This window comes from Plectropomus leopardus, chromosome 24 (genome assembly GCF_026936395.1).
Source record: "Plectropomus leopardus strain MGB_pleo_1.0 chromosome 24, ASM2693639v1, whole genome shotgun sequence".
NCBI classification, from domain to species: domain Eukaryota; kingdom Metazoa; phylum Chordata; class Actinopteri; order Perciformes; family Serranidae; genus Plectropomus; species Plectropomus leopardus.
Genome location: NC_142199.1, coordinates 17,838,187 through 17,853,904, shown reverse-complemented (window position 1 = coordinate 17,853,904; position 15,718 = coordinate 17,838,187). Strand labels below are relative to the sequence as shown.

General features: G+C 31.6%; 1 protein-coding gene and 1 long non-coding RNA gene across 5 annotated transcripts in view; both read left to right on the top strand.

Moving 5' to 3' along the window:
- The first annotated feature begins 866 nt into the window (after window positions 1-866).
- On the top strand, window positions 867-5,201 carry LOC121964273 (uncharacterized). Its single transcript, XR_006107336.2, has 3 exons — window positions 867-1,342; window positions 2,634-2,780; window positions 3,293-5,201. It is a non-coding gene; the product is annotated as an uncharacterized LOC121964273 (long non-coding RNA).
- A 2,070-nt stretch (window positions 5,202-7,271) lies between these two features.
- LOC121963598 (double-stranded RNA-specific editase 1-like) overlaps window positions 7,272-15,718 on the top strand; it is a 50,526-nt gene continuing 42,079 nt past the window's right edge. For all 4 annotated transcript variants that reach the window (XM_088074579.1, XM_088074578.1, XM_088074577.1 and 1 more), the window contains exon 1: window positions 7,272-7,643. The gene's annotated coding sequence lies outside the window, so the exon portion shown is untranslated. The remainder of the gene's footprint in view (window positions 7,644-15,718) is intronic.

The window sequence follows — 15,718 nt, the reverse complement described above, 5'->3', positions numbered from 1 at the left end:
CTAAATGAATGACCGGGAATAATAGGGAATTATAGGAATTATAATAAGCAATTTTTTTAAAAAAAGGAAGTTGTAAATGTGTGAAATGATCATTTGAAAACAAAAAAAAGCCAGTGACCAAAAAAAAAAAGAAATTTAAAATTGGTAATGCTCAAAGTGAAAAAGGATGGAGACTTATAATGGCAATGGAGGTAAGAAAAGAGAATATTAAATGTTAGAGAAATATTGAAAATTATTTGGCAATGTAATTTTTTTTAATCTGATCCATTTTTCTATTTTCAATGCCGCGTTTAGATTTTGCTCTTTGTCACTGTTTTATTTTGCATTTCTTGCAAATCAGGTTTAATTAAAAAAAAACAAACATTTTGTCCTCACATGATTATGATCAATATAAGACAAGACACGATACGATACAATACGGTACGGTACAATACTGTATGATACAATACGGTACGGTACGACACTTATTGGTACGATACTCTATGGTATGGTATGGTGCGATACGATACAGTATGGTATGATACGATACGATACGATACGATACGATACGATAATCCTTAAGTAGTCCCACAATGGGGAGATTTTACAGCAGCAAGGTGTGTACAAGATAAACAAGCAAAAACAACAATATTAATAATAAAAAATAAGTTGTAGACTCAACAGTTAAAAAATATTTACATCAATTGCACATGGACATAACTACTAAGAAAGCCATTTAGATCTCTTTTATTTTCCATGAAATGTTACTTTATACAATAAAATAAGGGTCTATAATTCTCTGTCAAGGAGTATATCACTAATAAATCATGAGATATAAAAAAGATGAATCAAAATCAGTTAAATGTAAACGTTAATGTTTTTTTTAGTCAGAAAACCCTCATATTTTTTACTTGTATTTCTTTATAGGGCAGACCTAAGGCATTCAATATGGCGGACGCGCAAACGCATAGCAATATGGCGCAGAACCGCTTGATTGCGCAAGCTGATTACAGTGATTATGGGGGCAATGGCCGAAAAATAACCAAAAACAATGGGAAAACTGCCCATTCTGCTGCTGAAAACAGCGTACACAGAGTGACAGAAGTGGTTCGAGGAAGAAAAGTGAGCTAAAAGGGAAGAATTCAACTGAGCACGACCTAAAACGAGCGTAAACACCGGAGCTAACGAGAGCTAACGGGAGCTAACGGGAGCTAATGGGAGATAATCGGAGCTAACGGGAGCTAACGGGAGCTAATGGGAGATAATCGGAGCTAACGGGAGCTAACGGGAGCTAATCGGAGCTAACGGGAGCTAATGGGAGCTAGTGGGAGCTAATGGGAGCTGAAAGGACCCCAAGCTAACGGTGAGTTAGCCTTATTTCTGCTTCACAGCTAATTTACGTTTCACCTGGTTAATTTATGTTAAGTGTAAATAAAGCCACTTTAATGAGACGGTTTCACGCGCTGTAAACACTGTATGCTGTGTGTTGTGTTACTGTGATGTAGCTTTGGAGCTAATGTTAGCTCGTGTCAGACGCTAATGCTAGTTAGCATTATTATTGTGAGGACACTTCCGGTGCACGCTACTGCTTTTAGTCACCTCTAGTGCACAAGAACAGAGTACTAATAACAGAAGTTCAAAACATTAATATTAAATATTATCCCTTAAGCATAGATATTGATTTTGCATTTTGATTTTGCCTGTTCTCTGTATCTTCAACAAACAATTCTTTTTAAAACATGGAAAAATTGTGAGTTTTGTATCATAATTTAAAATTTTTATTTTAAACAAATCCAATAATACATGTAACAGCGTAGGAGGGAGATTAAAACCGTCACATATACCTACTTGTTTTTATTAGATAAAAATGACATCCAAAAACGTTGTTTTTTTTGTTTTTATTTTTATGTGTGCATGAATTATGAATTAAGCCTCTGTTTTGTCACTGGAAGGTTTTTTTGGCCTCAGAATGACTTAATTTTATTCAATATGGTTATATTTGACAGATTATAACCCGATATGAGTAAATTTTAATGTCTTGAAGAAAGCGATGAGCAACTGAAGAAGAACTGACCTGAAAAATGACACGAAATTAGAAAAAACAAAGAATGAAAAATGAACAAATAAACCAAAAATGAACAAATTAGAAAGTAAAAGAATGAGTAAATAAATAAATAAATAAAAAGCGGGGAAATTACCTGATTAAAAAATAAATAAAATTGATAATATTTCTTTAAAATTATTTTAAAAATTGGCCTTGAATTATATAATGAGAAATACAGTGTTCGGGAAATTTCCCTAGCTATAAAAAAAATAAAAAATAAAATAATAAAAAATAAAATTAAATTAAAAAAACACTTTTTTTGCCTTTTTCCCCCATGTTTTTTTAAAATAAATCAAACCAATTTTATTTCAGAGGTTTCAATACTTGTGAAAAAGTGTCTGAAAGGAAAGCGAAGTAAATTAATAGTGAAAAGTACCAACTGTGGGAGCTTTAACTGTGTTTGGCGTCAGCGTGTACCTGCGCAGGGCCTCCTGCGGCCGTCTGTTGTTTGCTTAATCACCAGCAGCACTCAGGAATGTTGTTATTCACCCAGCAGCTGTTGATCTGAAACTAGTGGAAAATGTCAAAGAGGCACTCATTGTTTGTTTAGTTCCCAGGTGAGCTGGTGTCACCCTGCAGATCTGAATGAGTCACGATGAATGAGGAATACACGAGAGAGCCGGAGGGAGCTAAAAGATGCAAAAAGACTCCAGAGACACAAGAAACGCACACAGCGGAGGAGCAAAAACACACACAGGTGCTTTGTCAGTCAAATTTATGTCCTGCAAATGCACGTTGGCCCGTAGAGGCCAGCAATTTCTAGATTCAAACAAGCAGCGGGACTGAGCGTATCAATACCTGGCACGGAAATCTACAGTGGAATAAGGTTTTAGTCATTTTAAATTCACTGTAAAATAAGTTGATCTCATTCAATCTCGGAAAGCGACTGCCTCAAAAAAGTAAATATTACTATAAATCTTCATTTATGTTTACTTGATATCTAAGTTTACTCGAAATTTAGCTTAAATTTAGTTTTTTTTTTTGTTTGTTTTTTTGTTCCGAGAAAATGACTAATATATAAATATAATGTATTAAACGCATTTTTTACTTAGAATTGTTTTTATATTCTAATAAGGGAATAAGAGAGCAGTAAAAAAAAAAGGCCAAAAAGTACTTTTTGGACTGTTTTTACTTTAATGACACTATTTACCCAAATATTTATTTTAATAATTGGCGAAATATAGTTCACCTGCTGCTTTCTTTTTGTAGCCCGTTTCAGATTGTCTCCGTCATGTCCGTCCAACCGTCGTGTCCGTCCAACCGTCGTGTCCATCCAACGCCAGCTTCCAGGGGCGGACCAGGAATGCGGGACAGGACCGCTGAATTACGCAACGTCCCTCAACGCTCCAGTCACAGGAAGTTCAGAATCCGTCCATACCTGCGCGGGGGACGAGGCAGTCTGAGGTCCGCCGCTCCGTGGATTTAGGTGAAGGTTGCTAAAAACGAGCTCTGATTACTTTTCATTTGACACTGTTCTCTTCCCGTAGCATCCATTATTAATGAGCGCTAATGGCAGCGCTGAAGCGTCTATTGATTAGGATTTTCTTACCTCTAATCTAATCATAGCAGAGGCCCTGAGAGACGGGGGGGACGGGACATGTACACTGTACCTCAAACACTCGGGTCTGGATCTAATCTGCTTTGAATGGGGGCAATCAGATGTTTTGGGGGGTAATATGAGTTATTCTTTAGGTGCGAAAAGGAAAGAAAATAAGAGAAAATAAGATAAAATAAAATAAAATAAGAGAAAATAAAATGAAATAAAATAAGAGAAAATAAAATAAGAGACAATAAAATAAAATAAAATAAATTAGAGATAATAAAATAGTATGACAGAAAATAATGCACCAGAAAACAAGAGAAAATAAAATAAGAGAAAATAAAATAAAATAAAATAAAATAAAATAAAATAAAATAAAATAAAATAAAATAAAACAGAATGACAGAAAATAATGTATCAGACAACAAGAGAAAATAAAATGAGAGAAAATAGGAGAAAATAAGAGAAAATAAAATAAAATAAAATAGAATGACAGAAAATAATGCATCAGAAAACAAGAGAAAATAAAATGAGAGAAAATAGGAGAAAATAAGAGAAAATAAAATAACATAAAACAAGAGAAAATAAAATAACAGAAAATAAGAAAAAAATTAAAATAACAGAAAATTAAATACAATAAAATAACAGAAAATATTGAATGTGGGGCAGTCAGATGTTTTTGGGGTAATATGAGTTATTCTTTAGGTGTGAAAAGGACAGAAAATAAGAAAAAAATAAATAAGAGAAAATAAAATAAAATAATAGAAAATAAAATAAAATAGAATGACAGAAAACAATGCATCAGAAAACAAGAGAAAATCAAATAAGAGAAAATAAAATGACAGAAAATAAGAGAAAATAAAATGACAGAAAATAAAAGGTAATTTTTGCATTTAATTTCCACTGGGGAAAAAAAAGAAAATGAGAGAACATTAGAGAAATGAAAATCAAATCAAATCAAATCAAATAACAAAAAATAGGGGAAAAGAAAAAAAATAATTGCGATACAAGTTACAGTTTAAATAGGAACGGTAATTCACACATTTTTAAAAAAATATTCTTCCAATGTAAAATGTATTTTTCACTGGGCAACCAAATTAAGAACTCTCAGGCTTCAAAGGATTAACCCTTTGAGCAACTCGGCAATAAATGTTCTACAAATATAATAAGTTCTACAAGAAATAAGTAGATTTAAAAATAAATATTTACTAATTTTCAAGTACGGTAAATTGTACAAATACAAATTTTAAACACTTTCCAAGGCCATTTCCTTTTTTTTTTTCTTTTAATTTTTTCCCCTAATTTTCAGGTAATTTTCTTGTACTTTTCTACCATTTTTTTTTCTTATTATTTTTTGGGAATTTTGCCTTTTTCATTACTCCTTGCTTTTGTTCCAATTTTGTTTAATATGCATTAAAAAAAAGAAAAAAATATCCAGCAAACTATAATAAAACTATAATAATTTTGTATTTAAAATTACATCATGGGAAAATCATTTAAATTAATTAAAATATAGAGAAAAATGTGTAAAAAATATTGTCATGTTGTTTTTATTTATTTTCATTTTCACATTTTAGGTTTTTTAATTTTATTTGCCACATATATCTTGATAAACAGTCAATTTATTTTCCTTTTTAATTTTTTTTTAATTTAAAAAAAATAAAAAATTAAAATAATGTGTTTTTTGGGGATGTTTTATTTCCTTCCTTATTTTCCTTCTTTTTAATCATTTTCTAATAATTCTAATAATAATAAAGATATATATATATATATATATATATATATATATATATATATATATATATATATATATAGAGAGAGAGAGAGAGAGAGATATATAGATAGATAGATAGATAGATAGATATATTGTGAGTGTATTTTTACCCAATTTTTGAGGTTTTGGGTGTTTTTTAATTTATTTTATCTTTTATAGATGTCAGTTTATTTATTTTGTATGCATTGACTACTGTCATTTTAAAAAAAAATAAAATAATAATCTATTTACTTTTACTTAAGTAACATTTTTAATGCAGGACTTTTTGTTAACTATTTTGATAAAGAATTCATTTTTTTCCCATTAAAGTTTTTTTTTTGTTGTTATTTTTCAAACAACAGTGGTTTTGGATGTAATTTTCCTTCCTTTTTCGAAGTTTTTCTTGAAATTTCTTATAATCAAAATTTTTTAAAAATTAAAAATATAATATAATTATTATTTTTGTATAATGTTTTTTGTATATTTATTTTTGTATTTTTGTATATATATATTGTATATTATATGTATAATTTTTGTATAATTTTGAGGTTTTTTTTTCAAATTTTGAGGGTTTGGGTGTTTTATTTAATCAATTTTTATACATTTAAGTTTATTGGGTGTTTTAAGATTTTTTTTAAAAATCTAATTTTACTTAAGTAACATTTTTAATGCAGGACTTTTACTTGTTACAGAGTATTTTCACTGGGTAGTATTAGTACTTTTACTTAACTGAAAGATAATTAGATAAATGTATTAAGACAGTTAATACAACTATTTTGATAAACAATTAATTTTAGTTTTTCTTTTTTTAAATTTTTTTTGCATATTTTTGGGTGATTTTTCTATGTTTTTGACAAATAGAATTGTTCATTTTCATTTTTAAAATAATATGTTTTTGGTGTGTCTTTTATTTTTTAATTTTGAGGTTTTGGGATGTAATTTCCCTTTTTTTAATATAATTTTGGGTGTTTATAAAAATAAACAATTTAATTTGTGACTGGTAAAATATTAAATTAAATTAAATTAAATTAAATTAAATTAAATTAAATTAAATTAAATTAAATTAAACAACAAAGCATATTAAAATATGTTAAATTATTATCAGATCTTTCCTTACATTTTAAAAAAAGTGTGCTATAAATAAATATTGTCAATTGCATAACCAGCAAAAGAAAAAAAAATATAAATAAATAAATAAAAACGTTCTACCGAATGCTATCATTGCCGCTAGTAAAAATATTTTAAAAATATTTTATGATCAAAATAAAAGCTAAATGTATTATGCGTGCTGATGAATGTAATTTTAAAACATCAAATTATTTAATTTTTTTCATATTTCCTATGTGAATATGATTTTAAAGGCTAGTTTTAATAGCCTTTAATTTCGTAATTTAAAAATTACGTTATGGGATTTTTTAAAATTAATTAATTAAAATATAGAAAAATATGTAAAATGATTACATATATTGTTTTTTTTATTTTTAATTTTATACATTTTATTTTATTATTTGCAGTTTTATTTATTTTTTTTTTTTTTTATTTTTCAGCACTTTTTTGTGTTTTTTCTTTTTCATTGTTAATTTTTGGGCTTTTTTCTTAAGTAGCTTGTTTTTTTTAATTCCTTTTAGAAAAAAAAACACTTTAAAACTCCTCTGATGTACTTCAAATAAAGCTCATTAAGATTTTTGAGTTGGTGGAAAAAAAAGTCGATAAAAAATCAAATAAAAAATCAAATGAAAATTAAAAATAAATTAAAAACAATAGATGTAATCATTTAACACATTTTCTTTATATTTTCGATAATGCATTTCAGGTCCTGAGAAAACCTGAGAAAAATCTTGATTTTATACAGGCTAGTTATTAGTTTAGCAGTGTAAATGTTGTGTCACACATGGCTCTGTAAAAACACTTCTCCTGGGGGTGTGTCCAATCAGTGTATATGTGTGTGTATAATGCGCCATGTGGCCTCATTTTTTTTTTTTTTTCTGCGCCCACCTCTTTCCTCCTGTCCAATAAGAGAAGACAGATTTTGGAAGAGCCAGGAAAGACCTTGCCTGGCTGATGTTTCCCAGTGATTCTGTGTTTTTAGTTGTGTTTTTTTTTTGTCTCTTCCGTCCCCCTGGCAGAGCTCCAATTCATCACCACGGAGAAGTGTCCTCCTGCGCGCGGAGGACTTGTGGACCTCCTGCATCAACCATAATCGGCTTGCTTTTCACAGAGACTCCTCACATGCTTTGACTGAACGCACCTCCGCGCACAAGCTCACAGTAAGTACCCACCAATGGGTCGCTTTCGGGTTTTCTTTTGCTTTCAGGTTCAATCTTCGCTAAATCAAAACCCGTTTTAAAAATGTCTCAATTTAAGCTTTTCTTCGCGTTGCGTCCTAAGCATGATGCGCATGAAACAAAACACAATAGATTCTCAACTAATAAAGCTTACTCAATAAATCGGCATATGTTTAAGGTAGAAATGGGTTGTTTTGAATATTATATCGTAACTTCGTTACCGGGCTAAAGGCGCTCAGCGCGGGAGCAGCCCGGCGAATCCGCCAGACTAAAACAGGTGATACAACAAAGCAGTTGTGGGTTATTTTTAGACACACTGATGCAATGTGTTTTATTAATAAGCCGAATTTAAGGCGCCATTAGAATGAACAAGAGAATCTATTCAGTTTAATTAAAGTCAATTGCAATTCACCATAATATTAAGTTTTTCTTAAATTAGCGACTTATTACATGAAGTTTGGCGCGACTTTCTCGACGTGAGGTAACGCGCAGCGAGCACGACTCCGTAAAATATCTGCTAATAAAAATCAATCAACAGTAGAATAGAATATAAATAATGAATCCTGTTTCGTTAGAGCGGCAAATAAGAGAGCTGCAGCTGAATAAAATATTTGTTAAAAAGGCAAAAAAAATGCAAATATATAAATATGATGGAAGGCACTTAACGTAGAATAAAATAGAATAGAATAATAATAATAATAAAGATGTGTACAGAAAACAAACACACAAACAGAAGAAAAAAACAATAAAATTAGAAAAAATGTGCAAATAAGTGCACAGTAAGATTTCTTTAGATTTTAAATATATAATTAGTATTTTTCAATTTATTTGATACTTTTCAACAATTTCATTTGTCTCTCTTTTTTTAAACTTTCAGGTTATTTCGTTGTCACCTTTTTACAATTAATTAATTATTTTTTTATTTTATTTTTGCAATTTGCAAGATGCTGATTGAATAAATAAAATAATTAATAAGAAGAAATATATGTGCAGTATGTACAGAGAACAAACAAATATATTTAAAATATAATTAGTCTTTTTTAAAATGTATTTGATAATTTTCCAACAATTCCATTTGTCTCTTTTTTTCCCAGGTCATTTCCTTGTCACCTCTTTACAAGTAACTAATTAATTTATTTATTATTTCAATTTGCAAGATGCTGATTAAATGAAATAAAATAATAAGACACAAAACAACAACAAAAAAGAGCAAGAAAAAATAAAAGAAATGTGCAAACAAGTGCAAGGAATTACCTGAAATTAGGAAGGAAAAAAAGAATAGAAAAATCAAAATAACAAAAACACGACCTAAAAAAATGCAAAAAAAAATAACAATAAAAATGTGTTTTCTGTAAGCTATTTTTTATTTGAAATATATAATCATGAATTAGTCTTTTTTCATATTTATTTTATCTTTTTTTTTTATTTATTTATTTTTTTTTAATTTAGGGGTCATTTCTTTGTCACTTTTTTTTTTTTATAATTTATTTATTTAATTTTAGTTAGAAAAAAGTTACAAGACAATTACATGAAATTAGGGAAAAAAAAGAAATATGTTTCACAATATTAATCGACAGCAAAAAATATATAATTTGAATAAGATCTTTTTTTGAATATATTTTTTCATAATTATTTGTTTATTTCCATAATATAATAATAATAAAAAAAGGACTTTAGGCTTGTAAAATTCCGACTTTATTCTTGTAATATTAGGACTTTTTTCTCATTAAATTATGACTTTTTTCTCCATTTTTTTGGTGGACTGCTGACAGGATGATACAGTATTTTTTTTAAGATTCTGTCAGTTTTACATTTTATCAGAATATTTTTCTTTATTTACTGATTTATTTTTGAATGTCTAGGCCTTTTATATGGGTTTATAGAATATAACACATTTTGATGTTATCATATAGTGAAAGAGTTTCCAAAAATAATACAAATTTAATTTTCCATCGATAGCTATAGTGGAATAATGCCGCTCAGATTTTTTTTTTATATTGTAATAGAGACATTATTGAACCTTTGAACTCGTCACATCGTGTCGAGATGCTCGGGGTCGCAGCAGCGCTCCTCTTTTATCTTAGTGACAGCCTCGTCCCGAGGCGGACAGAGAGGAAGTGTCCTTATCTCAGAGAGATGAGGGAGCGCTGACAGAGGAGAAGAGGCGACACGCCGGCCAGACCTGTCTGCCGTCTCAAAGGGCTTTCGTGATCACAACGTGCCAAGGTGACTGTCCTCACAGCGCTGCGAGGTACACTGTTAATGCCACGGTCATAGAAAAGCGGGGAAAGTCAGTTTAATTTAATTTAATTTAATTCAATTCAATTCAATTCAATTCAATTCAATTCAATTCAATTCAATTCAATTCAGTTCAATTCAATTCAATTCAATTCAATACAGTACAATACAATACAATACAATACAATACAATACAATTCAATTCAATTCAATTCAATTCAATTCAATTCGATTCAATACAGTTCAATTCAATTCAATTCAATTCCGTTCAGTTCAGTTCAGTTCAATTCATTTAAATCCAGTACAGTTCACTTCTATTCAATTTAATTTCAATTCAATTCAATTCAATTCAATTCAGTTCAGTTCAATCCAATACAGCGTGCCAAGGTGACCATCCTCACAGCGCTGCGAGGTACACTGTGGTATGGTCATAGAAAAAGCGGGGAAAGTCATTTTGTTGTAATTTTAATTCAATTCAATTCAATTCAATTCAATTCAATTCAATTCAATTCAATTCAATTCAATTCAATTCAATTCAGTTCAATTCAATCCAATACAGTTCACTTCTATTCTATTCAATTTCAATTTCAATTCAATACAATTCAATTCAATTCAATTCAATTCAATTCAATTCAATTCAGTTCAGTTCAATTCAATTCAGTTCAATCCAATACAGTTCAATTCAATTCAATTCAATTCAATTCAATTCAATTCAATTCAATTCAATTCAATTCTCAAAATATTCGGTAACTTAAAAAACAAACAAAAACAAAAAAAAAAGAGAAAAATAAATGAAAAATTCACATAATACCACTTGCATTGACGTCACCCAAAAGTAAGTAAATATTTGGGCAAAAATTCTCCTTAACAGTAAGAAATTGGTGTCAGGTCTTTTATTGTTAACCCTTCCCCCTTAACAGCAGTTTTGGTTAAAGTGAAATCAGTCTTTAGTTTCATTGACTTGCATTGAAAAAGTCTTAAAAAGTCTTAAATTCCACTTGCTGTGAGCAGATTTGGAGTCTTAGACGGTACTCAGAGCTCATGGACGTACAGTAGGAATGAACAAAACGGTGCAAACGGGAACAGGCAGCAACCTGCTCGCTTCGGTCGTCCGTCATCACGTGACACCAGCATGTGCCAGTGATCTGTGTCCTAATCTCACAGGAAGCTCGAGTTCGGTTTGACAAAAGATGAGAGGAATATTTGAAACATTCCAAAGCAGCACAGGTTCGGGAGGAGCTCAAGTGGAAAGAAAGAAAGCAAACTCTGGGACCACAATGCATAAAAAAAACCCTAAAGACCCTTCAGTCCGAGAGACCAGTAACATAGGTCTGCACCGATAGAAAGCCTCGGTAAAGAAGGATCCTTAACTTCCCAATATATGTTTCTCAGGTTTAAGGGCATTTTTAGGATTTTAGGATTTAGGATGTACCTTGGATTTTAGGACATTTTCAGGATTTAAGGACGTCTCTAGGATTATAGGACATTTCCTGGATTTTAGGACATTTCTAGGATTTTAGGGCATTTCAGGATTTTAGGACATTTCAGGATTTTAGGACATTTCTGGGATTTAAGGACGTTTCGGGATTTTAGGACATTTATAGGATTTTAGGATGTTTTAGGATTTTAGCACATTTACAGGATTTTAGGACATCTCTAGGATTTAGGAAGTTTTTCGGAATTTAGGACATTTCTGCGATTTCAGGACATATCTTGCATTTGAGGACATTTCTAGGGTTTTAGGATGTTTCAAAATGTTAGGACATTTCCTGGATTTTAGGACATTTCTAGGATTTTAGGACATTTCAGGATTTTAGGACATTTCTGGGATTTAAGGACGTTTTGGGATTTTAGGACATCTCTAGGATTTAGGAATTTTTTCGGAATTTAGGACATTTCTACGATTTCAGGACATATCTTGCATTTGAGGACATTTCTAGGATTTTAGGCTGTTTCAAAATGTTAGGACATTTCCTGTATTTTAGGGCATTTCAGGATTTTAGAACATTTCTGGGATTTAAGGACATTTCAGGATTTTAGGACATTTATAGGATTTTAGCAAATTTACAGGATTTTAGGACATCTCTAGGATTTAGGAAGTTTTTCGGAATTTAGGACATTTCTACGATTTCAGGACGTATCTAGCATTTGAGGACATTTCTAGGATTTTAGGATGTTTTCAGGATCTTAGAACACATCTAGGATTGTAGGACACTGAAATGGGATAGTACTTGTACTTTTAGGATACTTAAAGTACCAAAACAGCTCCCAGGGTGAATCAATGTATTTTTACTCTGAATTAAAGAAAAAGGTGAGGGGGCCAAATCTGGCACCTTGTGGGGCGCCAGATTTGGCCCGTGAGTTATTATATATATATCACCCTGCCATAGTGAATAAAAAGTCATAAAATTGAGCTTGTTTATCAAAAAGCTTTGGATAAAAATATAAAACAGTTCAAAAGAATAACTCAAATTACCCACCAACATCTTACTGTCCAACACAAAGTCCAGCTGAGGCTGATGGGAGTGTCTTTAGTCCTGCAGGTATTTGGTCATAAACCAAAGTACTGGACACATTCAGATGTTGACGTGCTCATCATTAAACCCATAATAAAATGCTTGGTGATATCGCCCTTTCTGTTGGCAAAGTAAACCACTTAAATTTAAACGTCTTGAACCGTATCTGTAAATCTATCGGACTTCCCCTCCTCTCCGTCTCCAGACCTTTTCTTTGCGTCGATACCCGTTTTGCTGCCTCAGTTTCAGAGACACTGACGTGAGTTGTTTCCCAGAACCCCTCCTCGAGTCAGCGCTATTTTTTCAGCTCTCTTTTTTTTTTTTTCCCTCCACGCGCACGTTGTTTTCACATGAGGTCATCCCTCCGTCGCTGCGAATTGTGCTGCTGTTGGGCTCCGTTGAATATTTCATACATCGCCGCTTTTGATGAAGCCAGGGAAACGGCAGCCCTCATTAACGGGACTCGGGCTGTCAGTGCTTCCACGTCTGCACGTTGAATCATTTATCATTCACCTGCTCTTTAATGCTTTCAAGCCATGTGTGTGTGACAGTGTGTGTGTGTGTGTGTGTCTGTCTGTGTGTGTGTGTGTGTGTGTGTGTGTGTGCGTGTGTGTGGTGTGTGAAGAATGCAGCAGATATAAACTGAGCATGTACCAGCAGTGCTTCAGTTGTAATCACGGAGCTGCTGAATGTCCTAAAGCTCAACACCGACTGCAAATGTTATTTTTTAAAACCAATAGAAGCACTCCGTTATTTCCTCATTGTGGAAAATGATCCCAAAATTTAGAATTTATCTGTTTGGAATTGTTTCTTAAGACCGATTGCTGCGATTTGATGTTTTCAGAGCTCACTTTATTGACTGAGCTCAGCTGTGGAGCAGCTTCTCGGGTAATCCTTGAAATAAAATAAAGTGATTCACACTGGGAGTTGGTTTGTACTTTTATCATCCTAAAAGTACAAGTACTATCTAATTTCAGTGTCCTACAATCTATAAATGTTCTAAAATCCAGAAAACATCCTAAATTCCACGAAGTGTCCTAAAATTCGAGAAATGTCCTAAAATTCTGATATTTTCTTAATCCTAGAGAATGTCCTAAAATCCTGGAAATATTCTAAAATCTGAGAAACGTCCTAAAATCCTACAGACTTCTTAAATCCTACAAACGTCATCAAAATGTCCACTTGGAATCAGGGATGTACTCATTAGATTTTGGTCAAAGGTCAAGGTGACGGTGACTTTTGCATCTGCTGCATACTTGTAAATGTGATATCTCAAAAACACCATTAGGAATTTCTTCAAATTTGGCACAAATGTCCACTTGGAATGAGTGATGTACTGATTAGATTTTGGTGGTCAAAGGTCAAGGTCACGGTGACTTTTGCATCTGCTGCATACTTGTGAATGTGATATCTCAAAAACACTATCAGGAATTTCTTCAAATTTAGCACAAATGTCCACTTGGAATCAAGGATGTACTGATTTTGGTTGTCAAAGGTCAAGGTCATGGTGACTTTGCATGTTTTGCATTCTTGTGAATGTGATATCTGAAGAACACCTTCAGGGAATTTCTTCAAATGTGGCACAAATGTCCACTTGGAATCAGGGATGATGTACTGATTAGATTTTGGTGGTCAAAGGTCAAGGTCACGGTGACTTTTGTGAATGTGATATCTCAAAAACCCCTTCAGGGAATTTCTTCAAATTTGGCACATATGTCCACTTGGAATCAAGGAAGTACTGATTTAAGTTTGGTGGTCAAAGGTCAAGGTCACTGTGACTTTTGCATCTGCTGCATTCTTGTGAATGTGAGTCTTTTTTGAGGAGTACGTTTGGGATTTTTTTACCGTTTCACCAGTTTGCCGTCAGATATGTATGAGCTACCTGTTCTGGAGGATTTAAGGTCTCTTTGGTTAATAAACCCCAAATTTCACTGATTATATTTATCATGAAATTACCGACTCAACCCGCTTCACTTCTGATCCTCGCCGTAACTGAAGTGGGAGCCTGGAGGCGGATTGGAAAAAGGGCCGTGGGTCTTGAGAGCTGCAGTCAGACAGAGCAGCGAGGTTGACTCAGGACACACGAGCAGCTTACGTAACCACTGCAGAGTGAATCCACTTGTCGGTGTGATGGTTTCTGACAACAAACGAGCGCGTTTGTGAGAAATCTCGATTTTCCGATGACTCACTGAAGACGAGCTCCATTAGAGCAAGAGCCGATCGCAGTTTGAGGATTCACCCGAATGAATTCACACTCATCCATTCATCGTTTTGGAGCTCTTCTTTTATTTTGCATTTATTTTATTCAGGAATCAGTAATAACCCAATAAACTTCAGCAAATGGAAAAAGGCAGTGAGCAATAAAGGAAAAATATTAGCCAAAAATGAGCAAGAAATTGCTGACAAATACAGTAAAATCAACAAAAAAAGAAAGAATTTAAAAAAAAGTGTTAAAATAATTATAATAGTATTGATAATAATTTTGTAACGTAGTTTTAAATGATGAATGCAAGAAAAAAATGACCAAAGAATAGTAAAAAAAATTGTGAAAATTACCTGAAAATTGCCTGAAAATTACCTGAAAATTACCTGAAAATTAGTCAATAAAACAAAACAAGGAAATGACTTTGCACTTAAAAAATTAGAACACCTTTGGGGAATAATTGTAAATGATCAACAAGGCAATGATCAGTGAGAGAAGAAATGTCCCAAATAATTAGCAGAGATTATTTGAAAAGTATAAGAAAATTACCTGAATTTAAAAAAAAGAAAAGAAATGAAAATAAAGTAAAACAAAAAAAAACAAAAACAAAAACAAAAACAAGGAAATAACCTGGAGGGAATGCTTTTTAAAAATACTGAATTTTTGATTTTTTTTTTTAACAAATTGCCCAAAAATTAGCAGAAGTTAGTAAAAAAAAGAAAATTACCTGAAATTTTGTTAAAAAAAGAACCCAAATGAAAATAAAGTTAAACATTTTTTATATTTAATTTAATTCTTAACATTATAATTATAGTTTTTACTCTAGCCTTTTTTCTTTTTTCCTTAATATTTTTTCCCTATTTTTTTTTTAAATACACTAATTTCTCACAATTAGTGGAACATTTCTAACCAAGTTTCCTTTTTTCCCGTTTTTTTCTTTTTTTTTTAAGAAATCGCACCAATTAATATAAATCAATCCTTTTATATAATGGATTAAATTAATAAAATTAAAGCACAAAAAAAAAAAAACGTTTTGGAGTCAGGACTTACGCCAGAAACAGCAGAGTTTATGCTGTCATTGTAACCTCAGTTCCAAAAAG